General features: G+C 43.6%; 1 protein-coding gene and 1 long non-coding RNA gene across 13 annotated transcripts in view; both read left to right on the top strand.

The window, feature by feature from the left end:
- Nucleotides 1–6062, top strand: part of LOC310903404 — a 28083-nt gene extending 22021 nt beyond the window's left edge. The window contains exons 2-3 of one of the 3 annotated variants that reach the window (XR_014587509.1): nt 2067–4670; nt 5879–6062. This is a non-coding gene — a long non-coding RNA (uncharacterized lncRNA). Of the gene's footprint in view, nt 1–2066 lie in introns of all 3 variants that reach the window. The other 2 variants (XR_014587508.1, XR_014587510.1) reach the window with 2 other exon arrangements.
- Nucleotides 1–24494, top strand: part of GLIS1 (GLIS family zinc finger 1) — a 192635-nt gene that overhangs the window by 115801 nt on the left and 52340 nt on the right. The window lies entirely within an intron of this gene.

The raw sequence follows: 24494 nt of genomic DNA, 5'->3' as shown, positions 1-24494 counted from the left end.
CCCAGGCCTTATTTTGTTTTTGTACCAGCACATCAGTGGAAGAAAAGACTCTGCTAGCCAGCAAATTCAGCATGTGCAGAGGAATCAGCCAGTAAGTGTGCAGTGAAAACAAATTAATTCCTGGATTTCCCACATATGCTGGAAGGTAGACTTGTCTTTAAGATGGAAGCAACATGCCTACTGCAGAACATTTGTTTACCCACAGTTTGGGGATCTTAATCATTGTTTAAATGGTAGCTGTTGTTGCACATCAGAGTGCAAGGCACGTTGAAGATAGTTGGACAGTATAAATCAATATGCCATGATCTCCTTGCCAGGAGAAACTAGACTGTATACCTGCAAACTGCTTTATTATTATTATTTTTATTATTGTTTATTTTTTTTATAGCATGAGACTGACAAATGGAACCTTTGGCCTGTACAGTTTTGGTCAGTAGATGTTTGGCCACTGTCGTAGATAGGAGTTGAGTCCTGTCCTCTGTGAATGGACTCTTTAACATATACTACAAAAAGCTCCAAAGAGACATGACCCCAAATCAGTGAGGCAGACATTAAATTTGGACTATCCCGTTCCTTACTATGTATGGCTACGAAACCTCACAAGCGTTTCTTTTTTGTTGGAAGAGAAACAGAGCCTTGTCAGTTGTACAATATTATACTGTAATCACCCTCCATTTTCTGCTTTCTAATGACTTTTTAGAGTCATCATTCTTGACATAAGTTAATGTAAAAAGGAAAAAAAAACCTCACTTCCTCACTTGCCTCTAACAAAAAACTAATAAAGTTACCATTTACCATCTAAAGTCCAGTGGGATCTAAACTGCTGATGATAATATTAAGTCCTGAGAAATGTAGAATTTCCAATAGACTCTGGCAACCTCTGGCAGAACCTCCTGTTTATAATGAAGTATGTGTATTATGTATAGTTGGATGGTGATCCTAATCAGGGTCCTGAGATCTGCGCACTCTGGTTTTGATCATTATTACTGAGATTAAATAGGCATAGAGCCAAAATGTTGCAATGTAATAACCTAGGAGTTGAGCAGGAGGGAGCAGAGGGTGAGGGATTATTTATTGGTTGGATAAATGGGGTTAGCAGTTACTGGATGTAACAGAGACTTACTTTCCTGAAGTCAATGACCATTAAAACAATGGGGCTTATGAATGAAGAATGTCTGTCAATTTAAAAAGCAGAAAATGTATCATGAGTGAAGGACATGGCCAAAATCAGGCCCTCTGACCTTGAAGTATTTTTCAGTTTGCAGATTCCTAAAAAAAAAAAAGGTTGAGTGTACTCTTGGATAGCAAATATATGTCCGCTGGTAATTGGCTTTTTGTAACGATGTTTTATAGCAGTCTTATAAGGAGTTAACCAAAACACTTCTCAGACCATGGATACGACCCTGCTGGTCTTTTTCTTTCTTAGCTGGCTGTAGGTTTGTGCATAGGAGTTATTCAGCAGTAGGCAAAAGAATTATTTTCCAGGTTTTAAGAACCCAGAAATCTATTACATATGCTCATAAGCTTCACTTTCACCGAGATCATTAAATACAAATAGAAATTCCCTCCTTAGTGCCGAATTGTGCTGTTTCCCATCAACTCATCACCTCAGAGAGGCATTCAGGTTCCCCGAGTAGGTAGAGTAAAGCTGGAATTGTGACGTCTGCTTCTGTTCTGTAATTTGATTCCTAGAGTTTTGGCAGTTTCCTTAAGGAAAATAATTTTACAGGGTTGGGGTTTTTGGCTTTTTTGTTTTGGTTTGGTTTAAATTAAAAAAGTCTGAAGCTTTCATCAGAGAAATTTCTGTATCCATCCAAAGGAGGAAAAAAGCCCTCAATACTATCCCAAAAAATTGTTCTAATAAAAATTAAGGAACAGTTAGAAGGAACAGAGGTTAATCTTCTGAAGATTCTGGCTTACTCCGATGTAGATGTTAACAAAAGCTAATGGGAATGTCATGTGTTACTTGGGGATAGTCTAAAACATGCACATACAACATGCACATGGGAAATCTAATAGTTGGCTTGAAATCACTCTTAGCAGACTGTTTCACTTTGTTTCAAAAGCAGAGTCAGTGGTCAGTGCTCCGAGGGTATCCTGCACAGAAGAGACACTCTCCTAAGCTCCCTGCAGGAGCAGCCCCTGCTAGTTCTCTGCGCTTTGGCTTGCAGGGTTGCTCACCAATTTCACCTCACCTGGTCTTGAAGCAGCTCTCGGTAATGTAATTGGAACCTAACTGCGCTGCCGTGCTCAGGGGGTCGATAAGAAAAGGAACACGCTCATCCCAACAGGGAAGACCTCGTAATTTCTGTGCCACCAAAAATCCATTGAGAAGCAGCCAGTGTGTCATCTCAGAGCTAAGGACAGAGAGGACAGACGTGTATTTGAAAACAAAGTATGTCAAGTTGTCTGAGATAAACAGTAAGCTTGAGCCAAGAGAGAAATGGTGTCCAAAGACTTGATTTTTCAGAGGTACCAAGTGCTCAGCACCTTTAAAAATGGATTACTTGTGAAGATGTTTGAATAAGGCTTTAGGTGAAGAAGTTGGCCTAGTTTCAGTTGAAATTAATGGTTCACTGCAAGCGGTGTTAAACAGAAACATCAGAATTATCAGAATAGCAGGACAAAAATAAAAACACAAATTGCAGGTGGCTAAGCATGTTTTTAGCACAACAGATTCTGCTCTCTGTTCAAAGGTGATTTGCCAGGTATAGTAAATCTTTCCTCTGCTGCTGGCTGAGATGAGAGCTTATCAGCGAGCATTTCTGTTTGCCCATTTGATGTGAGGTGCCCACAAATTACCTTCCATTGAGGTTTGAACCGTGCTCACCTCCCGTTTCTGTGCCCAGTCCATTCTGGGTTTCTGGAGGCTATGAAGCACACGTGTTGTGCTCAGCTTCATAAGAATTTGTCCCTGCTTGAAGTTTGTGAATTTTCTAGAGGAGACTCCAATTAAGAACTAAAATTACCCAGAGGAGTCACCCAGTCCTCCTGTCTGATGTACATGTTCACTTCTGTCTTTCTGTCCCCTTTTTCTCTTCTTTTACTAGTGATTTAGTCTAAGGTTTCTGTCACACCTGCCCTGTTAAAACTCTCCTGTTGGCATTTTGCTCCACGTCTCAAAGGATTTGATTCCTGTTCCAGTGCCCTTCCCAATTCTTCTGGTCAGTGGGGAATGGCTGCCAACCCGAAACTGAGGAAAATCTCCGTAAGAGAGCTTTTCCCACGGTGTGGTACTTCAGCCAGTCATTCTGGGAGAGACGAGGTGTTGTCATGGTGTCTTCGGTTGTTAGGAGGATCCTAAGCCTGATTTGGAACATTAATGGCTTGAGCCTGAACAAAGTGGTCAAAACATCACGGAGAAAAACTCCTCTTCGGTGTCTCTGCCTGGCAGGGCAATATGATTTTTGTCTGTCATTCATCTCTGACCATCCTAGGTACGTAGGTTTTGGGTACAGCTGTGCTCAAAAAGCACAGAAGCTTGCAAGAAGGCTACAAGCCAGCTTCCACAGCCAACGTGCCTGGAGCACTGTGATTTTAATCATACAGTTTGAGTTCCCTGCACTGTAAGAGTGAACCTGGGTTAACCCTGTGGTGGATGGAGTAGACTGTGGTTGAACTTGTGACAGAAATCATTTTCAGGTTCTGCATTAACAATAGGTACAAGCCAAGGTGGAGATCGCAATGTTCTGCTCCCATGCAGACAAGTCTTTTTGTCACAGGCATTCACAGTTGTGATTTGAGGTTACTGAATTTATGGGAAAGGAATTAAGGGGGTCATAAAACAGGACTTAACCCATACTTACCCATCTGCAGCACTGCAAGCACGCTGTTTCTGTTTTTTCTTCTGGAGGCAAGTTCTGTGAACTCACTTTAATAACCTGGCCAGGATAAAAGGTTAAATACATATAGCCTGCAGAGCTGCTGAACTCCAAGACTTTGGGGACTTGTTGAGCCTCGATGGGATCCATACACTGTCTGAGACTCTGTTCTGCTCCAACTGGCTGTTAAGACACCAAAATTACTTGGTAGCCTGGTGAAATGTACCACAACCGTTCCCTGAAGAAGAAGAGGTGGAAACATGCTGAACAGATTAAAAGGTTTGTCTGACAGTGACCCCTTGCTGAATGGTATATCAAAAAGTGAATACAGCTTTTAAATCTGGAACACACGGCCTCTGACTTGATGCTACGCAGGCTGACATTTGAACACCATCACCATGGCAAAGTCTACATTACATTTTTTAATAGGTATACACATATGTAATAAATGTAGAAAGTCAAAAGGATTTCCAGAGATTTGTAGTACATTATTGTAATCACAACAGACTTTAAAAATAGGTATGAATTTCCTTTCAGTGGGGAGAGACCAAAAGAAAGACTATAAGCTTAGCACTGTTCATCTTCCTGGGCCATGATACCTGTGTTCCAAGAGGCCCAGTTTTTAAGTTGCCTCTTTTTCATGCCTTTTAAAGGTTTTTCACTCTGTTCATCATGCAGATAAGCTGTGATGAAAACCCAGCGTGTTAATACCCTCACCCAAATAACGAACCACCTTCCCAATACATGGGCTGCAGGTTTGGGGTACGTGGCCTGACCACTGTGTGCTCAGAAGCAGATCTCCCAAGGATCGTAGCCTCTGTTGAACATTCTCCGCTCCCATGAACTCAGGTAGGAAGTTGAGGCTTTTGGCACCTTCCGTCAGCCCAGCAGAGCTGAGGAAGGGTCACACCCAATGAGTATATTGATTTCCCTCAGTGCTTGCCCCTCGGCGCCCTGCTCAGCGGTGAGTGCCGTCTCCGCTGCCACAGGTGCGGTAAGAGTGGATCAAGGCATGCAGAGGAAAAGCTGTTTTGAAAAAAAAAAAAAAAAACTAAAAAAACTTTAAAAATAGTCTTTCACAACAGCTCTGGACTCAGGATCTTAACAACTTCATAAAAGCTTGTTGCTGGTGTTGTAAAACTCTAATACACAAGTTCGTTCCACATAAGAACACGGCTGTAAGTTTTTAGCTCCAGATGCCAAAGAGTGAGCCCAGCCTGTTTAAAACGTGTTAAGCTGCAACATGCTACATAAGTTAATACCAGCCTTCTCCTTTTTACCTGTTCTGCTTGGGCGTGTGCCAGTGCCAGTCACTTACATACCCCTTTACCTCGATTCACTGGAGGAGATGAGGCTGCCAAGCCAGATATTTACCTTGGGAACACACATTCTTATCCTGTAGCGTTTCATCAGCCACAGCTAAAGAAAAGATTTATGGACTTTGTAACTCTAAGGTTATTTAAGTCACTTGTTGGCCAAAAATAATGTAAAGACATACAGTGCTTGTTTCAAAAAAGTTTGTAATTAGGAGCCCATACTTTGCTCTGATTTACAATGTACGCTTGGTATCCAATTAGCAATAATAGTGTTCTTTTAACTAAAACACATATCCTTCCAAAATTATGCAGACTTTCCAATTACTGCGCTATGATGAAATTATAGCTAGAGACTCATAAAGTTGTGCATAGTTTATAAATGCAATATATTCTTAACTACCTTGCGGTATGGTATATACTAGCAAGGCTCATATGTTCTCTGTGTTATGGAGGCTTGTTAAAAAACACGTATAGGATTATTGAAAAAGTATGTCCAATAATATTTATGTACTTACTACCATTGTGATAGGCAGTAACTGTTCATTCTGATTAACACTTCTGCTCCGATACAGCATGATCAAGTGACTCAAAATCTCTAAAATACTAGAAACTGTTTAGAAATTCCCTCCAAACCACCTGGAAATTTAAGTCCTGGGAAGGTTACTGTTTGATTTCTTTGTTAACTTATAACATCCCCTTTATTTTGCATAACATGAGATTTTTTTTTCTAATTTCTTAAAGCAAATTTGAATTGCAGTGCCTCGCCAGCTTATATCCAGTATCTTCCTCTTGCTGTTCTTGGAGCCAAAGCCAGAGCTCCAGCCATTCCCACTGGTGTGGGAGCGAGCTGATAATCAGTAAACAGCGTCCTAGAGTTCAAACCAACACCAAGAGAACGGGCTTCCGAAGTGCAGAACAACCTTTGATTGCTTTCTGGTGGTGGGAGAGGTCAGAGAGGAGCTCCTTACTCTGCTCGTAGCAATCCCTTTCCAGCTGTGACATTCTGGCATGTTTGCAGAGGGTTATTGATGAGAAAACCATGTCTTTTACAGGACGGGGCGACTGACTAAGGCCTGTTCAACGCTGTGAAGGTGTTAGTAACATTTAATAAGATGACTAAGCAGACTGCTCCAGGGCTTTTGTAATTTATTTGTTATTATTTGTTGCTCAGAGTGTGCTGAGGACTGTTAGTCCTGGAATGAAACTCCCATTCAGCCTGCAGAAAACGTGCACGAGTAGAGAGACTAGCCAGAGAGCATGTGCATTGTAGTGCTGTAAGAATTAGGACGTGTGTGTCTTAGCTGGCATTATTAGGCTATCTTGGGTTTGCTATTACTGTTCATTAAAAATGATTTCAGCTTTGCCAAAGCCTTGTGATCTCGTTGAGGTGAGAGTGGACAAGGAGAAGATTCAGCAGGGGTGACTCAGGCTGTTGTCACCCGCAGTCATCCTGTGACCTGTCCTGGCTCACCCTCCTCTTCCCCAGCCTCACGGAAAGGCCTGCTGTGGAACATGCTCTGTGTCACAGCTCGGGAGAGAGGCCCTCAGCCTGGGGGAGAGGACAGAAAAACTGTGAGGTGGTGGCAATGCCTTGCCTTTTACCTCCCCTACCCCCAGTGAAAGCCGCTGGCTTGGGACAGCTATATGCCTTTACAGTGTAACCTGTAATCAGAGATCATAATTAAAAACTGAGTAACCTATGAATCTCCTGAGAGCTTGCTCTTTCCGTGTTTTTACAATTCTTCCAGCCTCATAAACGAGGCTTCTTCAGTGTGAGTCACTTGGGGGGACAGTTTGGGATCTTCAAGTTTTGAGGCTATTTTAATTTTTCAGGCTATTCATTGTCTGCATTTGCTTTGTTTCATTTGGTTTGGTTTTCCTTCAAGCTCTCAGTACTATATAATATAAAAGTATTCGGAGCTGTATAAATTACGGCCCAAGACGCCTCAGGGGACGTGGAAGTGAGTTACAGCACTGTGCCTGCATGCAGTGTCTCAGCTGCTCCGACTGACTGGGCCAAGTGGAAGGAGGCTGAGAATCGTTACAGCTCGAGGAGAGCTTGGTGCCTGATGGCAATCGGTGCATTCAGTCAATAAATCTGACCTGATTCATGCTGCCAAGCTGCTCTGGCACACCCAGTGGAGGTGTAGGGCTGATGGATGTGGAAAACCTGTTTGCAGCATTTCAGGGTAATCTTAAGAATCGTTGCTGTTCCAAAGGCTTGCCTTGGCCCTGGGACTGGCTGTCTCCACAACCGTCCAGTGAAACTTCCAGAATTGGCAGCTGAAGTCCCAGCTGTTACCAGTGCCACCCACTGCTCTGCCTCCTCTGCAGCCACCCCCGACCTTCTCTCTGACTCTTTCTGCAGGTTTGACTCAACTGAAAAAAGGGACTGAACTGAGAAAAGCATGTTTGGTTCATGTCTGCTCTACCCTCAGCTGGCATCTGTCTCCTCTTGCCAATTCAGGTTGCCCAAGGTACTAGAAGCAGTGCAGTGTACGCAGGACGGAGGAGAGGCAGAGCAGTAAGTACCATGGGAGCAGTCAGGAGAAGGCAAAGGCAGATCCAGGGTAGGTGTGGTTCAGGCTACACAATGATAGACATGTCCAACAGCTGTGGAAAACAATAACAGATGGATGAAAGAAAGATTTATGGGAAGATGGTGTGTGCAAACGGGGGCATTAGAGCTGCACTGGTTCCCATTCAACTATCTGTTGAAAACCTCAACAGAAGAAGAAAGCCCCTCACTTCAAAGGGCTTACGTCAGCTGAGGAGCCGTGCTCTGTGGCCTCTATCTGGAGAAACTGCAAAGGCTCAGAAAACATGCTAGCAGCTGGTAACGTGTCTGTAGCTAATAGTATGGAAGCACTTTTATGTTCGTGTGTTGCAAATATTTACACATTAAGTCATGGTAATTAGGAATAATTAGAGTGGAATGTACCTTGTATTCACAGTGCCAGGAACTAGGTCCATGTCATAAACACCGAGTTTATTTCTGTTCAAACTCTACAGCACAGGACACAGAGTCTTTAGTGCCTTCCCACGCTGTGCCCAGCGCTGGGACACGGCACAGTGGCACAGGCAGAGGTCTGTGAAAGACCTCAAATGGGTACATCAGCAATGGTCAAATCCAGAGCTTTATATCCTCTTAGGAAAAGATGGATTTAGAGATCGATTCCATCATGTTCTCTGTAGTCCTTCCCTTCCCTTTGGCTTGCGGAATTGGTGCTGTCAGTGGAAGCAGAATGGTTTTATGGCCCTTCAAGCCATGGTATCTAAGGGCTTGAAGGTAAGGGGAGAAGTGAATGTTTTCTCTGTGGTCCTAAAAAGTTTGTCTCAGAGGTTTCTGATCTTTTCCAAACACAATATTGCTGTAATACTGTAATTGAAAAACAGCAACAGCAGCAACTAAAGAGCTCCTAATGCAGGAGGAAAGATCAGTGTTCACTATTTAGGCTGCTACTTGTATCAGAAAGATGGTCACTTAGGTAGATGGGCAATTCTATGTTCTGTCGTAACTGGTGAAATAAAAAATAAACTGGCTAGGTATGTGATTCCAGTTGTTGAATTTCCTCTTGATAGTTATGGGCTAGTGTCTGAACTTTGCCTTTGTATTTGATTAAATTGAATATTATAATTGACATTGCTATTCAATGTTTTTGTCTTACAAAATAATTTGTGAAGTAATATCAAATATTCCTCACCAGCTACCCAGAGCAAGATTTGTCTTCTCCCAGAGATACCTAGTAATATGTGGTAAGAAGCCTTTCCCCCACACTGTGAGCCCCAGCCTTCCCAGAAGGACTATTAAAAATAAAAAATAATCTTTGTTAAGAAAAACGTTTCTCATTGGGAAGCGGAGATGATTTATCTAATGCTTAGTGAAGGGCCCAGGGAATTAGAGGGACCCGTCCCAGAGCAGCTTTCCTGGTGAGGTGACAAACAGCCACAAGTAAGGCACTTAAACCCTGTTGTGGGAAACCTCCCTGTGGATTGCAGCGTGAGCAGGAGATGCCACTTATGGCAAATCCAATTTGTAGAAACTGTTGACATCTCTAGCAGCCAAGAGTAATGATAGGCTTTTTGTTTGCTGATGCCATAGCAATACTGTCATTTCATAGTGTTGTTAGGCATCATTATTTGATGTTCATAAATGTGGTGATTAAAAATGACAGAGCGCATAAACTGCTTTTTCCTACTTTGTATTTATCCCAAGATATTTATTAATTTTGTAACTCCCCAACATATTATTTCTTCACCTTACGTAGCATCTAGCAGTAGTAAGCCATGCTCAGCCACACCACCTCAGTGCACTCTTTCATTGCCATGTTTGTCATTAGCATGTGCTTGGTGATCTCTGGTTTTGTGGCCCAGTGGGACGGGATGTTGTTGGGGAGGTGGACACCATGTGTACTGTGGACAGTGCTGGCAACTGTGGGAAGCTCAAATGTACTGTGCCAGTGCAGTGGTTGTGAAGATCACCAAAAAGGGTGCGAAGAAGTAGAGACACGTTCTGTCCTCGTCTTACCATTTCTTAATACCGTACAATACTGTTCTGGCTTGAGGAACGTACTGCCAACTCTTCCTAATATTAGTTGTGTTCTGAAATTGGACAGTGATGGGAGGAGGCTGTGTAGTTTTAAAGTGAATCCAGTCTTTAGAGATAGCTGAAATCTCCAGCTACCATGAAATATGTTGTCACTTCAATTACAGTTGCAAGTACCTCTCTCTTATTTGTTTCCTGTAATACCAGACAGACTAGGTAAATATATATCTTTTTTTAATGAAGCACAATATAGTTTTTAAATGGTTTATATCAAGTTGTTTCCAGTTTCTTATAAACTCCTGATTTCTAAATATCCCATTATTTGTTCCATATGTTTCACTGAAGTCATTGTTATCAGTACAGCAGAAAATGCATAAATAATCTAGTAATTTAACATAAGTTTGTGATTTTTCTTAAGTTACTGTCAATCAAATATCATTAGTATAAACTGAAATCAAAGCAGAGCCAAAATCTGTAATTAAATCATGGAGGATGTCCTGAGACAATAGGAAAACAGGGAGTGCTCTCGTAGGCTGTACTGGGCACAACTGTCATTGTGTTTGTTAGCTGAGAGGCCGCAGAAGTCTTGAAGGAGGTACTTCTTCATGACAGTGACTCTGCTTTTGTCAAACAGGTTTCAAAGAGCAGTCATGACACTTGGTATTAATCCATTTGACTCTGCTTTTCACTTGAGCTAAACGCTTCATTCTACATGAGGGAATAAACACAGCTCATTGCGGTGATGAAATAGGAAAAGTAAAAAATGGTTGGGGAAGATGCTCAGGAGAACAGGGCAATGTTGTACAAAGTCTCCATCCTGTGCAAAAGGAGGTCACGGAATGGAGCTGGCAAAAGAGTCAGGTTATGCTTCCTGTAAAAGTTCATCATTTCCTGACCAAAAAATGTCCTGATTGCCCAATGCAAAAGACAACTTTTTTTGTTTTGTCTCCCCTCGGTCCCCTTCCAGTAATGAAAAAAAGAAAAGAAGAAGATAGTAAGAAGAAAAAGAGGAAAAGGGGAAAAGAAAACAACACAGAAATAGATAAAAGTTTGTGGAATCCTTATAGAAACATTCAGAAAAAATCTAAACTATCTGAACATTTTCAGATGTTCACAAAATGTAATTTTAAATCGAAGATGGAAAAAGAAAAAGCAGACCACTCTGCTAAACTCAAACTCTGAAAACTCAATTCTCACCAGTAACCTAGGAGGTCACTGGGAATTATTTATGTGACCACAATTCCTTTTTTCTTTCCATAAGATAGATTTCTTTCAGACTTGCACCTTTTTGTTGAACGTGTCTTGGTTATTAGTGCATAGCTTTGATATATTTTCTACCCATCTCTGTGTTACCAACTGATAAACAGCATCATGCCTCTGAATCAGGTCCGCAGGTCCAGATACCTTTAAACTTGCGCATTTTCTCCTCATTGACCCAGGTTGTTGCCACTGAGTCTGTCTTTGATTTTTGATTGCCTTAGAGTTGTGTTTTCAGATGTATGCTTAAAGTAGAGATTACGCTGATGAAGTCAAATGCATTGCTTTTGGTCTGTGGCCAAGAACCCAAGTTTACCTTTCCGTTTTCAGAGGATGACGAGGTTGTCTGTTCAACTCAGGTGAAAATCCTATTGGACAAATAATAGTGTGTTCCCATTATAGCTTTTATATTGACAAGTTCAGGAAATAGCCAATTTAACTACGCAATGAACACTCATCTGCTCTGTGGTTAGTCTCTGCTATGCTTTTTTTCTTTCTGGGATTCTCTTTCTCTTCTGAATCTCTACTTCTGTTCATAGACCCCGATCTGAAAATGCAAGGCCAAAGGACAGTCAGTGGTGCATGAAACAGCCCGATTTCTTTCAAATAAGAGCTCCATTTCCTCTGGAGAGGTAGAAAGTGGGAGGCCAACTGTAGACTTTAGCTTCACGGAGTAAACCAGAAAACTGGGAGGGAGACATTCCCTAAGGAAAGCTGTGGCAATCAGTGTAGAGCAAGGTGCACCGCAGTTCAGCAGTGGTGTTGGAAGACACGGTCTTTTCAGAGGTGCTAGGAGCAGGTGCTATAGCTCAGTGCATCTCACAAGAGAAGAGGACTGCTGATTTCACAGTCGCTCTAGAAAGCCCATTCGATGCCAGAGAGGAGGAGGAGATGAGGCTAGACTCCACCAGGCAAGAACGGGCGGTGTATGTTAGTGCTGCTGCAGTGATGGCCCTTCCAGTGTTTCTGCTGTAAGCTCCATTTTTCAGGGGTTTATAACTTGCTCATAAAAATTTACTGCAAGCTATAATTTGGCACACAGGGTTCCAGCCTGAGAGAGTACTGCTTTTCTTATTTAAACTGCATTTGGTTTATTGACGGGCCTGTTTTCAGATTGCAAGAGAGTGATGAGTGGAATAGAAATCTAATTGTTTCAGAAACTTTTTTTCCCCTTTTAATACCCTGTAGCCCCCAAACAGCTTTAAACATCTACTGGTGCCTTTGAGTATTACAAAAAATTAAAACGAGTTAAGAAATGCATGTTTAAATAGTGGCTACTGTGTATAGTGAGTAATTATATTTACAGCGTATCGTGTCTCTCCGCCTGAACGATCCCAGAGCAGCTTTCCAGCTTTTTAGATAGGGAAATGTATTTCCCCACAGCTGAAACAGAGACATCAAGAAGGATAAAATGAAGCAATTAATGGCATGTAGCCATATATAGCAGGATTGATTGTGACTTGGGCCAGGCCATTCAATTTGATTCATCTGGTCTTGCAGAAGACACCAAAGATGTTGTGAATCCAACTTTCAGGCACTGCCTTTCTCTTCTGGAGAACACAGGTAAGAAAGAAAGCAATTTTGCAGTTACAGTTTAAGCCACTGCTGTATTAAAGCTTCTGGTTTGAAAGCACAGCTGTGGATACGTGGTTTATTGGCTGCTCTGACTTAGTGCTACAGGCAAGGAGTTCAGGCTTTGCAGGTGTCCGGGTATCTGTGTCTGGGTATCTCTGCCCACCTGCAGCGTCCCGCTCTTCCCAGCCTCCCATCTGCCTCCGGCTGACATGGCCACCACAGTTCTCATCCCAGCCTTTCAGAAGGAAGAATGGTTGTAAAAGTGTGAAGTGAAGCACTCAGAAATTGAAAAAGGTCCTGCTGAAAGCTCTGTCCCATGCTCCAATGCATATGTAATTCTGCAAGCTGGAACTACTCGTTTACACAATTTTAAATACATTCAATAGTGGTAAAATGGTTTACTTTTTCATATTTTTTTTGTTTTTATGAAGAATGGATTTCTAGCCGAAATGAAAATTTCCATTTAGGTGTTCACCTGGCTAAATATTTTGAGATGCCTTTATTTTGCTTCATTGTGAGGCCTTACCTTTCTTGACAGAAGGCGCTTTTGAAAACATGTTTGGATTGCTTTTGTAATACCTTGCATCCATTGTGGTAATGTGAAATAGGAAGAAAGACTGGCATTTCGTTAATTCTACTACTGGGACCTCCTCGACATTTCACTGGGCCCGTGCTGTTGAAAACCTGGTTGTATCTTTACCTCTTGCAATGAAGATCCTGGGCTCAGGCTCGTTAGATGGTTCCTGTTGCAGACTTGCATTTCTTGTGTGGAATATCACAAGCCTGAAGCAGCGTGGCAAGGTGTCAGATCTAACTTTTTCTCCTTGCACCCAGAAAAATGAATTTTACAATCTCAAAAGGTGTTTTTACAATCACGGGGTATTTGTACGCTCGGGAAGCTTTGAACTGGACTTCTTGTACCTCCCACCCTGGCTGATCTCATCCTTTCGAGATTTGTCTTGGCTAATTCAAGATTCCTATTGCACCCTTGGGGATACAACTTCAATTTTAAGAAAAAAATTGGCTATAGAGGTACATACCAAAAAGACCAAGCAAAGGAATTCTTTAGACTGTGTGTGGCCACAGTCCTTCGGCAAATCAAGTGGATGTGCTAGGCACAGATTGCTCCACTGCCATATCTTTTTCTCTTGACAGAAAGCTGACAGTCGGCTGGCATCCCATGGCAACGATCCTGCAGTGTGCGCGCTTATACTTCATCCTACAGACTGTGTGTGTGTGTGTAGGGATTCGCCATGCTAATTTGCATGGCTAGCATTAGAGAGGCTTTTCCTGAAAGATAATAAATTACAGACGCTGCAGTCTTGTAGATGTGTTTGGGAATGATCAGCACTTTGCTGTTTCTTCCACGTGGGGACAGCTACTGCAGAGAGCTCGGGCGGACTGAGCCTTAGCGCAGGTTGGTTAGCAGAATGTAGTCCCAACTCCTTGATGATGGGCTGGCCACACCTTCTGTATGTTTTTGGGATTAGGGAATCTGAGGGACACGTTTAGGAGGTGAGAACCACGGTACCAGTGACAGGGGTGCGGGAGGTGAAGGGGGAGCAGCACAGAGTGCGTGGGGCACAGCGGAGGTCGGGAAAGGGGCTCAGGGGGAGGGAGAGATGAGGGCTGGCAGGAGGTGCTGGCCAAGAAGGCATTTTCCTGGAAGGAACAGCTGCTGGGAAGGGCAATGTCCACGTTCCTCCTCCTGGAGGTGTGCTGCTGAGCGACGGGCTTCAGGCACCCACAGCAGGGTGGGGGACACCAGGCGCAGGGGCAGCTCATCCCAGCTCCCTAAGCTTTGCCTGTCCTGTTCCTGTTTCTGACTGCTCTCATGAAAAATTAGAAGTGTTCTCCCTAACCTGTCTGAGCCTTTCTGTGCCATCTCCCAGCTCCTCGGGGCTCTTTAGGAGGAAACTGCTCCAAGAGGGAGGCTGAAGAAGCGCTGGAGAGGCGGGGAGCAGCAGAGAGCACAGAACGGGCGTTGTGTGGCAGGGCTGTCATTGCCAAGGGTTGAGGCAGTGCAGAGGGACAGTGAATGAGAGTGATGAGAAATTATTGTTTCAAAATCAAAGAAATGAAATGGCACCCAGTTCTGCTGACACACAGCTGAGATTGCTCAGTGGCTAAACCTACACCTTTGAGACTTAAGGCATGAGGAGCTGTGGCACTGGTTTTCTCTGTTTCACTCTAAGATAACACAGGAAAAGATAAGGATGTGTAGAAGTTACTTAGTACCATTGATCTTTAGGCACAGGAGAGACTTAACTGATCTTTAAGGTCATTCTATGATTCTATGAACTGCAGATACGTGCTCCAATCCCGGCTGTTTAACACTGCTCCCCCATCCCCGTTGTTGTATTAACTTGCCTGCCCAAAGCTCAGTGAACCCAGGGCTAAAGTTCCCTTCTGACAACTTGTCTCTTCTCTTCCAGAACATGCAGTTCAGGTAAGCACAAGCATCTGGAAAACATGGAAGAAAAAGTTAATGTGAGGCAGAATGAGAAAATAGATGAGTCACAGAGCCTGCAGTGCATCCGTAGCCAGTTGGCAGGAGCTGGCAAAGGCCACTCGGCATTTTCTGCCGGCCTCCTCACTGCCTTCACCACCTTCAGAATAGCTGACAAGGTGAGAAGGTCCATCCCCACAGTTAAGGGAGTATTTTTGGAGCGAGTTACCTTTACCTACCCCAGGTATGCTCAGGGCTTGCCTTGTTTCGACACTGAGCGCTGTGAGCAGTGTGAGGATGTTATCTGTGGATATAAAATAGCTGACTAAAACAAAGTGGTTCCAGGCTGTGGGTACAGGGGAGGTGTTAGAAAAATCATGGCTAAGGTGGTTCATTAATAGTGTTCATTTTCGTGGGCAAACTTCAGCCTTGGTATATGTGACAAATACAGATGGCTTCTGCTCAGTGCAGCTCACCTACGTGACACTTGCTGGAGCAGAAAACACACCCCCTGACTCCCAGTGTTATGGGACATCACACAGAGAAGGCAGAGGTAGGATGGCTTTGCTGGGTTCTTTTTTCTTTTTTTTTTTTTCTTTTTTTTTTAAATATGAATTATGACCCTCCTTATAGTTTTTTCCTCTTTCCTTTTGGAAATCTGGCTTTGCTCTGTAGGTGATGCTGAGGAGAAAGCACTACCAGGTTGTGTCAGCAAATACTAGGGGTACACTGTATGCTGTTCATCGGCAAAGATTTATGTTTGGATAATCAGATGTTCTCTCTCTCTCTGTGTTACTGTATGGATTTATAGGCATTATCCAGACATACTTTTTCAAAATTTAGCAGACATTTCTCGTCTGCACCTACTATGTGGATGTGATGCCTATATAATCTCAGATGTTCTAAAATACATGCAGCTTTAAAGGCAAATGAAGTACTGATTTCTGTCAAGCTGGGTTCGTAAATTCTAAGTGCTTTTTTTGGTTTATTTTTTGTTTCTGTGGACCTGTGGAGGATTTAAGAAGGCAAATGCATTCACTTGCATCGTCTGTAGCATAAAGACTCTTGTGCAGAGCCTTGTAGATATAAATTAAGGATTTATTGTCACCATTTCTTAGAAAGACATTTTTAAAGTGCGTGCCAAAGTTTGTTCATGAATGCCCGTGTGCCTGTGAAAATGTCAGCTCTTGAAAATGAATGGAAATGGCAATAGTAATAATCTCTTATAGTTGTATAGAGTCTTTCGTTTTAACAAGTCTAAGATTGCTTCACCCAGGCACGTGGCAGGCTGCAGGACATGGTTTGCATGGCTTGGAGACTTCTGGCAGGACAGGCTATGGAGAGGGAGATCTCACAGAGCTCAGCAAGGAGGAGAGCATGGCAGTGGGCTGCAGTATTACTGTATAGCTGCCATTTGCTTAAAAGATTGGGATGCCATTCTCTGTGCTTTTGTTTACTGCCCTGTAACCTTGACAGGGCTAGTCTTGAAGTACTTCAATAATAATTTCACCATGCATGAGCTCTCAGCAGAAGACGTGGAAACATGATTGAAAAAGCTCTTCCCTGGCTGTTCATTCATGCACCAGGGTTTGAATGGTGCTGTCCTTTCTTACCATTACTTGTGTCTGTGGGATGTGCACTTTGAACTGAACAGATGCCTATTAAAATTAATGTTCTCTACTTTTGACTGATAAAATCGCTGATCTGGTTCAACACAAGTGGCAAACACTTCTGTAGGCTGAACTGAGGGCATGCAAAACAAAGCAGGAATGAGCAAAAAGTGGTAGCAAACAGTGGCAACGTTTCCTTATGTCTGTGCTGGTGCCAAAGACGCCTACAGTGGTTTTTGGTCTTATTTTCCCTGAAGTAAGAGCAGCATTATTTGACAAAATGCAATGGTGTATACCTAATGTTTTAAAGTTTCTCCCTCTAGAAGTGGAATGGAAAGAGGTCTTTATTTAGTACATCACTTGAATTGTGATGGTTAAAATAAGGTATTGTATGCCATTAAGTCATAAGTCATAAGATCATAGAATGGTGTTGGGGTTCAGCTAGTGATTTTGATGCCGTCTCAAGTAACCACTCTGGTGTATGGTATTTAATTAAAAGCAGAAAAATTGATACAATTGAAAGGCAGGAATCTGAAGCCTTAAGAATGGTGGCCAGCCTGGTCCTTCTAACATACTAATTGTCAAATCTTGCTCTACGGCTGCATCTGGGACCAGTCTTTGTACGTCCTTTATCTCTTTAATTCCTTTTGCAAGGAACAAAACAAATTGGAAATGAAAAACACTGGCTTATTGTATTCATCTAAGGACATGCTAATTGAAAATGATTGCTTCATACTGGGATGGATTCGAAAATATGTACATCTCTCTTTCCCTCTTTTACACACAAATCCATAAAATACTTGTGTTGAAATAAGAGTTACTGGGTCAGAGGGAAGTGAGATAAGTAAACCAGAGACAGGCACTCAAGAGGTGGCCACACAACAGGCCGAATTCCTGTGCCAGCTCTCAGATCCTTTGGCACAGAAGCGATTGCCGAAATCTACATTTTCATTAAAAACAACACAAAACAACATTTTGACTTTTAGGACCCGCAAAGTTAACTTGGAAAACACAAGAAAATAAAACGGAAATAAAAAGGAAACCTTAAATTTCTTGAAGCGTAGTTAAAGCTAAGAAAGAGAAGTGTAGTGTGGTTTCAGGTTGATCTGGAAGGTGTCTTAATGGGAGAATTGTGTGTGCTCTCTTCAGCTGACTCCGGTGTCTTTCTCAAATGAACTTGTGGCAGAAAGAAAAGGGACATACCAAAAACTTTACAAGAGAGGGGGATAAAAAAAATAAATCTGATTTTTATTAATTAGAAAATCATTATCCAAATTTTGGAATTGGAAAGGATTTTTTTTTCATGTCTAACACATGAAAACTTTAGGAGAAATACTGTCAGGTTACCTAGGGCTTTGTTTTTGTTGTTGTTTTTGTACCAGATGAAATGTGTATAATGTATGTTGCATGCTGGTGGTGTCCATCTGAAGGATTAAAGTAAAATAAAAGACCAGTTAAATGAACCAGCGTACTACATCACAGAGCGCATGGTCCTTGTGTTATAAGAGCACACACTTTTCCAGTTAGGAGTGCTGTGCACACAAACAGAGTATTAAGTCCCATACACAACAGTAGATCAAAGAATAGCAGTAACTGTATGTTTCCATTGAGAACTGTTTCTGACAAATCACAGATGCATAGCAATAAGCTCCTTCGTGGCTAAATTACCAGTTATTGAACAGTGGCCAACAGCAAAAAGTGGGTCCTAATGACCTTCCTTTATTACGCAGAATTCACGTCTTCGTTATCTTGTTTGTCATCGCTATTGTCGCCATTTACATCCTAGAACACCTACCCAACACTGGAAGGGCATGAAATTTGGCCAGCGTTATGTTATGCTCGGGGTTTAGAATTTACCAGTATTTCACAACTTCTCGGCTGGTATTAAAAACAACAACAAGGTTTGACTTACTGTGGTCCCTGACTCCAGATCCCCCTGTCCTCCCTTAAATGTTAGCATGTATTTGGAGCTGGGCTGTTGTGTTTGGCATAAAAACCTTTTCGGTTTGTTTATTTGTTGTCACTTGAAGATATCAGATGAAGTGTCAGTGGGTTTGCATCTGGGACAGCTGTGTCAACTTTCTACTAAGAGTCCAACCCTAGAACTTAAGGGAAGAAAGACAGGATATCTCAGGAGAAGTGGCGAGAGCTTGGCATTATTGAAATTGTGTGTAGTGCCAGCGGACTTTGCATTTTTTACAGCAATCTTCCTGTGCTGGACTGTTTGCCAGTGGGCTTACACACCGAAGAGAGCAGTCCTGTGAGCCAGCACCCAATCCATCCTTGTCTGCCTGAGATGGGGGAGCCGAGTAACTCGACTGTTCAGACAAGAAAGGGTTCACAAAACTTGCTTTGTTAAAGAAGTGACTTTTCAGAACAGCCTACAAATGGGTTCAATAATTACATGCTCTTGGTAAAAGCAAAATAATTTCTTCCTACTTCTAAACTTGGCAGGTTCCAGGCTGCCATTTTTCAGAGCGGACCCGTTGCTGATGGCTCTCCAGGAAGAGGCCGATTCTGTGTGTCGGCCGGGTCTGAGGTGGGTGTGCTGCTGGACTCGAGAATAGCTCCGAAATAATCCAGGGGAGAGTGGCCTTCTGTTCCCCTTTGTCCGTGGAGCGGGCTTGTTCATTGTCTGGAGAAGTGAAGCTCTCTACCAAAAACTTGTTCTTTGCATGCCAGTCAGATTTTTGCATCCTTGTCCATTCCACTGAATGCCTCGTAGGAGAGGATGATGGGATCCAAACAGCAGGGATGATTCAGAGTCATCCAGTCATCCTGGGAAGAGAGCAGAGGGCAGGGTAATGCCATAGCAGGCTCGATGGGTTGTCTGCAATGCCCAAATACATTGCATTTTTGTGGTTTAGTTTAAGAGGTCACAGCTGAGGTTGTGACTAGCCCTTCAGGTTGGCACAGGGTCTCCAAGGCAACTGGAGATAATACAAAATATTCCTTGCAGATGCTGCTGTGGGAAAGTAGCCTTTCAGCCGTGCCTACGTGAATATACTTCTCCCTTTCTCTTTTCTGCCCTACGCAGAGAATGCTTTCTATGCTGAGAAAACTGATTTTAACGCGGGGGAAAAGGACTCTAAGAAATGGTTGCAGGGTCCTTAACTCCTTAAGACTTGAGACCACTGACCTGATTCCTTTGCCCTGCAGTGTGAAGTTCCAGCTGATCTGCAAAGACGGCTTGCCTAGGGGAGAAGATGATTTTGCCCAGTGCTCTTAGAGGCTCTCCTCACTTGGCTGCATCTTTTCTGTGCCCTGATGGAAGGTCATTTCCTATTGTTACTGACACCATTTGCCAAAGTTTTGTGTGTGTGGCTTTTAAGGCTGCGCTAATGCGTCTCTGGTAACCTGCTGGCGTAATCCTTTGTGGCCAAGGATGTCATCCATGCTGTTGTTGTGCCAGCTTGCTTTAACTCCGAGAGCCTGCGGGCTGTACTCTTATGTTGAGGAGCTGTGATTTTGTCATGGTAAGTTTTGAGGGAAAAATCTCACGTTAGTCATGGTAAAAAAAAAAAAGTCAATGGAGAACCAAGGAAAATAATGAAAAATTGGGGTATGTTTTGTGTTGCTTGACATGGGGTATTTAGGTACACAGACTTGGTTGATCCTAAGCAGAACTAGGTTCACACGTCAAAATCAGTAATGCAGTCTTCATTGTAAACAGGACTCAGAGGCTGAGCGAGTATCCTGTACCATTTTTATAATTTCCTTGGCCCCCATTCTGGGCTCTGATTTCAAAATAGTCTCTGTTCAGTGGGTACAATCTGCTGCACAGGTTGCTCAGCATTTGTTGTTCGTCTTCTCTCTTGTTTTTCTGCACCGCTCTGTTTTTCGTGGTTACCCCAGAATGAAAGCAAGACAGCGACTGCATTGAGTCCCGATTCACCTGCTTACCTGAAGTCATAGGATGTTCTCTCTCCACACCATGTCTGTCCCTGTCCTGTTTCATGCCTAAGCGTGTAGGAGGCATCCTCCCAGAATTTTTGATTATCAAGTCTTTGGGGAGGCTGTGATCTTTCAAACATTAAATCTGCCTGCTTCCGACATGGGGTAAGGAGTGCGACAGTACGACGGGCACCAAGCGTTACCACAGGTGACACTGAGAGATGCTTCAGCAATAGGTATGAAAATTTATTCCACAGATGTGGAATCACCTTCCCACCATGTAGTACTCGTTAACACTACTCATTATTTTCAAGAAGTGGGTTTCATGGCATTACTACATGTGAAGTTCCTGTTTTAGGCTATGTGAAAGGCTGATTCTAGGCAGTGGTTTAGAGATAAGTTTCTTGGGCCGGGAATGTTTTGAAGACATGCAGCACACGGAGAACAGTCCTGTACTGTTGATCTCATCGCATGTAGAGGGTGAGGTCATGTGTACATAAAAATCATGAGAACAGGAAAGACTGCTAGACCCACCACTCATGCCCCTTTTATTTTCCTTGCATGTGTTTTCCAACTTTTCCACATTTGCCTTGTTTGCTCTATAGCTTCTCTGTAATTAGTGGCTAATTAAAAAGGCACCGACCTCAAAGATGAAATTTAGAGAATTATTATTTCATATGCTCACTTTTGGCAGTGAGAGAAGAGCACAGAAAGCTCATAAGGAGGAATATGCATTTTTTCCCCCTGAAGACATTGATCCAGGACCATCTGGAGAGAAAGAAGGGCTGCACCTCTCCATCCCCATGGAGCCTGGCACTTCCAGGGCTGCACCTAGAGGGAGAGGAGCTGGTGGAGGCAAATAAAGAGAGTTCAGTGGGACAGAGGAGTCCACAAAAGCTCCTCCCTGCTCTCAGGGGTATAAAGCAGAAAAGAAAGTGGAGCAGTACGCAGCAGGGACAGTCTTTAAGCGGCCTCCTCTGCTGAAGGCAAGGCGTGCCCTTCCCACCCCACAGCACCGCTGTGTCAGCAGCCACCTCCTTGGTCTATGGTGTGCCTGTGCTCTGCAGTGCCCGCTCGGGGAGCCTGGCACTGCCTTGCTCCAGACCTAGAGTCTGAATTAACAAGCTGTTCTGGGAGGCAGAAGGGAGCTCAGGCCACCCTTTTCTTTGTGCAGGCCACTAGGCTTCCATGCCACAAGGGCCCCCTTGCCGATTAGACTCCTCTTCTAGAGCAGCATGGAAATGCACATATCTTTTCTTAAGCCTCTGGCTTCAATTCTTTGTGGTCAGCCTGGAAGGAGTTTTGCATCCAAAGAAGGGCTTTTGTGCTGAGAGCCTGTCTATTTTTTCCCAACTATATTAGTTGGTCTAATAAAAGACATTATTTCTCCCTGCAAAACTTTCTTCACTGTCCGATACATGTATTTGCCTGCATATAGAAAGTTGAGGTTATTTTGTTTGATTGTTTTATCTTTCTGGGGAAAGATAAAAGGACACAACTTTTAAAAAGTTATGGTAGCCTTGTCCTAGTCATTCATTAAATGCTAAGGTTATGCTTCTTTTCAAAGAATGCATTGTGGTCAAATAAATCACCGTGAAATCAAAGCAAGTTTACTCCAGAACCCCTGGCTTAAACAGCAAAATAACCCGACAATCTTCCTGTTTGCTTAATAGTGAGGTGGCTGGAGAAGAAATAGAAGAGGAAAGGTACAGATTACCGTAGATGTATTCAGATTTCCCAGCCTTTATGCACATGGAGCGTCATTTGCAAAAGCATGATGGGAGTGATACACGCTGGGCCAGAGTGGACCCAAATTTTGGAATAGGAAATCACCTATGGGGATCTGATGTGAAGGTGGTGGGAGAATTTAAATGAAAACAGAAGAATCTTTTCAGTGTTAAAACAGAGACAAGGAAATAAAGTTCTTTCCAGAAGAAGCACAAAATGCTGGAGCCTAAGACCAAGGAAAATTTGCCTTTCCTCTGCAACTCTTTGAACAGCAAGACTCGGTATATTCTTGCTTGTGGAGTGCACACGCAGTGCAAAGATCTCAAGGTGTTTTTGTGAATTCAAATCCAAAGAATTCAGGCTCTGTACAATACACAGAGATACGAATATGTTTATGACCCCATTTTGTAGATGACTATTGAATTTCAGAAAAGACAAGTGCTTAAAGTGTTGCTTTAAATTTAGAAATGTAGTACTCGGATTGGAGGCTGTGCATTGCCTATGCCCTTGAAATAACCTTATTCATCTGCACCTGGAAGTTGTTCTCCATCCACAAAACCCAGTGGGGCTATTTAAAGCCAATTCACAGGTGTCTGAAATTTTACATATAGAGGTGTGAGGCTATTTAAAACATATGTGCAGGTGTTTACATTGCAAAGCGCAGGAGCAAGTCTGTGCACATCCAATTTAGGTTTCATGTTGAAAGACGGGGCTACCTTAAAGGAAGTTCAGGAACAGGTGGCAAGGTTGGCATGTTCCCAAATACATCAGAAAGGAGATAAATCATACTATAAAGAGCTTATTTTCATGCTGTATAAAGTAAATGCTGGTTGCATGTGTGACGTTATTTTGTTCCAAACACGGAGGAGAGTATTTGAAGGCATAAAGGTACATGAGCAAAATACCTGAAGATGGTTATGTGTCTGGCATTCTTTCCAGAGTTATGGGCACTGATCTCCTGCAGGAAGGCCTGATTCTCCTGAGCTCAGTGGCTTTATGCCCGTGATGGATGAGTTCAGGGTGCTCTGAAAGCAGAACGGAACCACGAGTGGCACCAAGCAGGATTTTCCTTCCATTTGGTCATTTTCACATGAAGTAACATGATGTGCAGCGGGGAACAGAGCTCCGTGAGTCTGACAGCAAGTGAAAGCAAGGTTAGCTTGAGTTTCATGAGAACCCAATAGCACTGACCGAGCTAAGAGGGACCTCTCTGAGGCTCTGGTAGGATTACACGTGGCTGCTCACATTGTCTGCAGCAGATGCACACAAGCAGTACGGCAGCACCAGAGCGAGGTATTACAGAAGTACCTAGGCACCGCGAGGGAAAATGGGGGTCTTGGTGTCGTACAGTCCCTGATCAGTAGGGATTTCAGCGTAAATAGGCAGGAAGCAGGAAGGACAAAACCACACGCAGGAGATTTGCTTAGGGTCCCCTGGGAAAACACCAGCTCTCCCACACCCAGCACTGTGTCTCATCGATTGCACAGCACTGCTCTCCAGTCCGGCACTTCCTCGCCACCCGGCTGTCCTGGTTCACACTGCCAGGCTGCCAGCCGACCACGAGTGACCCCTCTGGGAGACTCACAGGGTTTCAGAGAGGCAGTAGGCACGGGAGCAGCAGGGGTGCTTGGCGTGTCACCAGTTGCAAGGATGGCTCCTTGAGCCAGATGTGAGTTGTTCAAAGTGTACTGGGGAGGTGAAGGCTTCTGGCTAAGAGGTTTTCAGAAATATTTTCTAGTAGCTGTGTTGGCTGGTTCTGAGTAGCCGGCCAGTTCTGGAAGGCTGTGGGGAGCAGAGCACTGAAATGGGACGTTGAAAAAGGTGTCTAGGGGAAAAGTTCTCACCTGAAGTTGGGGGTCTGGGCAAGTGCTGCGCCTGGCATCCCCTGGGAGCAGAAGCACAGGACCACGGTGGATGGGCCAGGTACCCAGCTATGGCAAGCCCACGGCTGAAGGCAGCTGCCTTTCCCCTCAGTGACACAGAGGACCCAGGGGTGGAGGAGAGTGGTTATAGGGAGTTACAGCCCCACAGACCCCCCTCATCCTGGTTAATCTCTCTGGGCAGTGAGAAAAAGAGCAGTACAAATCCTTGATCACCTTAGGTGCCTGGAGATTGTGCATGGAAGAGGCAGCAAGGACAGAAGCTTTTTGGGGGCTTGGAAATCAGGGACTCTGCAATAGTCTCCTGCACAGCCTCTGGCCCTGGAACAAATAGGGCAGGTCCCACCAGGAGCAGCCTTCTCTTCTCCCCCTCACCTCAATAGGAGCGGGGAGAGAAACTCTGATGGCCACATCAGCC

Source organism: Anser anser (assembly GCF_964211835.1).
Source record: "Anser anser genome assembly, chromosome: 8".
Taxonomy (NCBI): Eukaryota; Metazoa; Chordata; class Aves; order Anseriformes; family Anatidae; genus Anser; species Anser anser.
The sequence above is the reverse complement of the archived record's forward strand: the minus strand, read 5'-3'. Positions and strand labels throughout refer to the sequence as shown.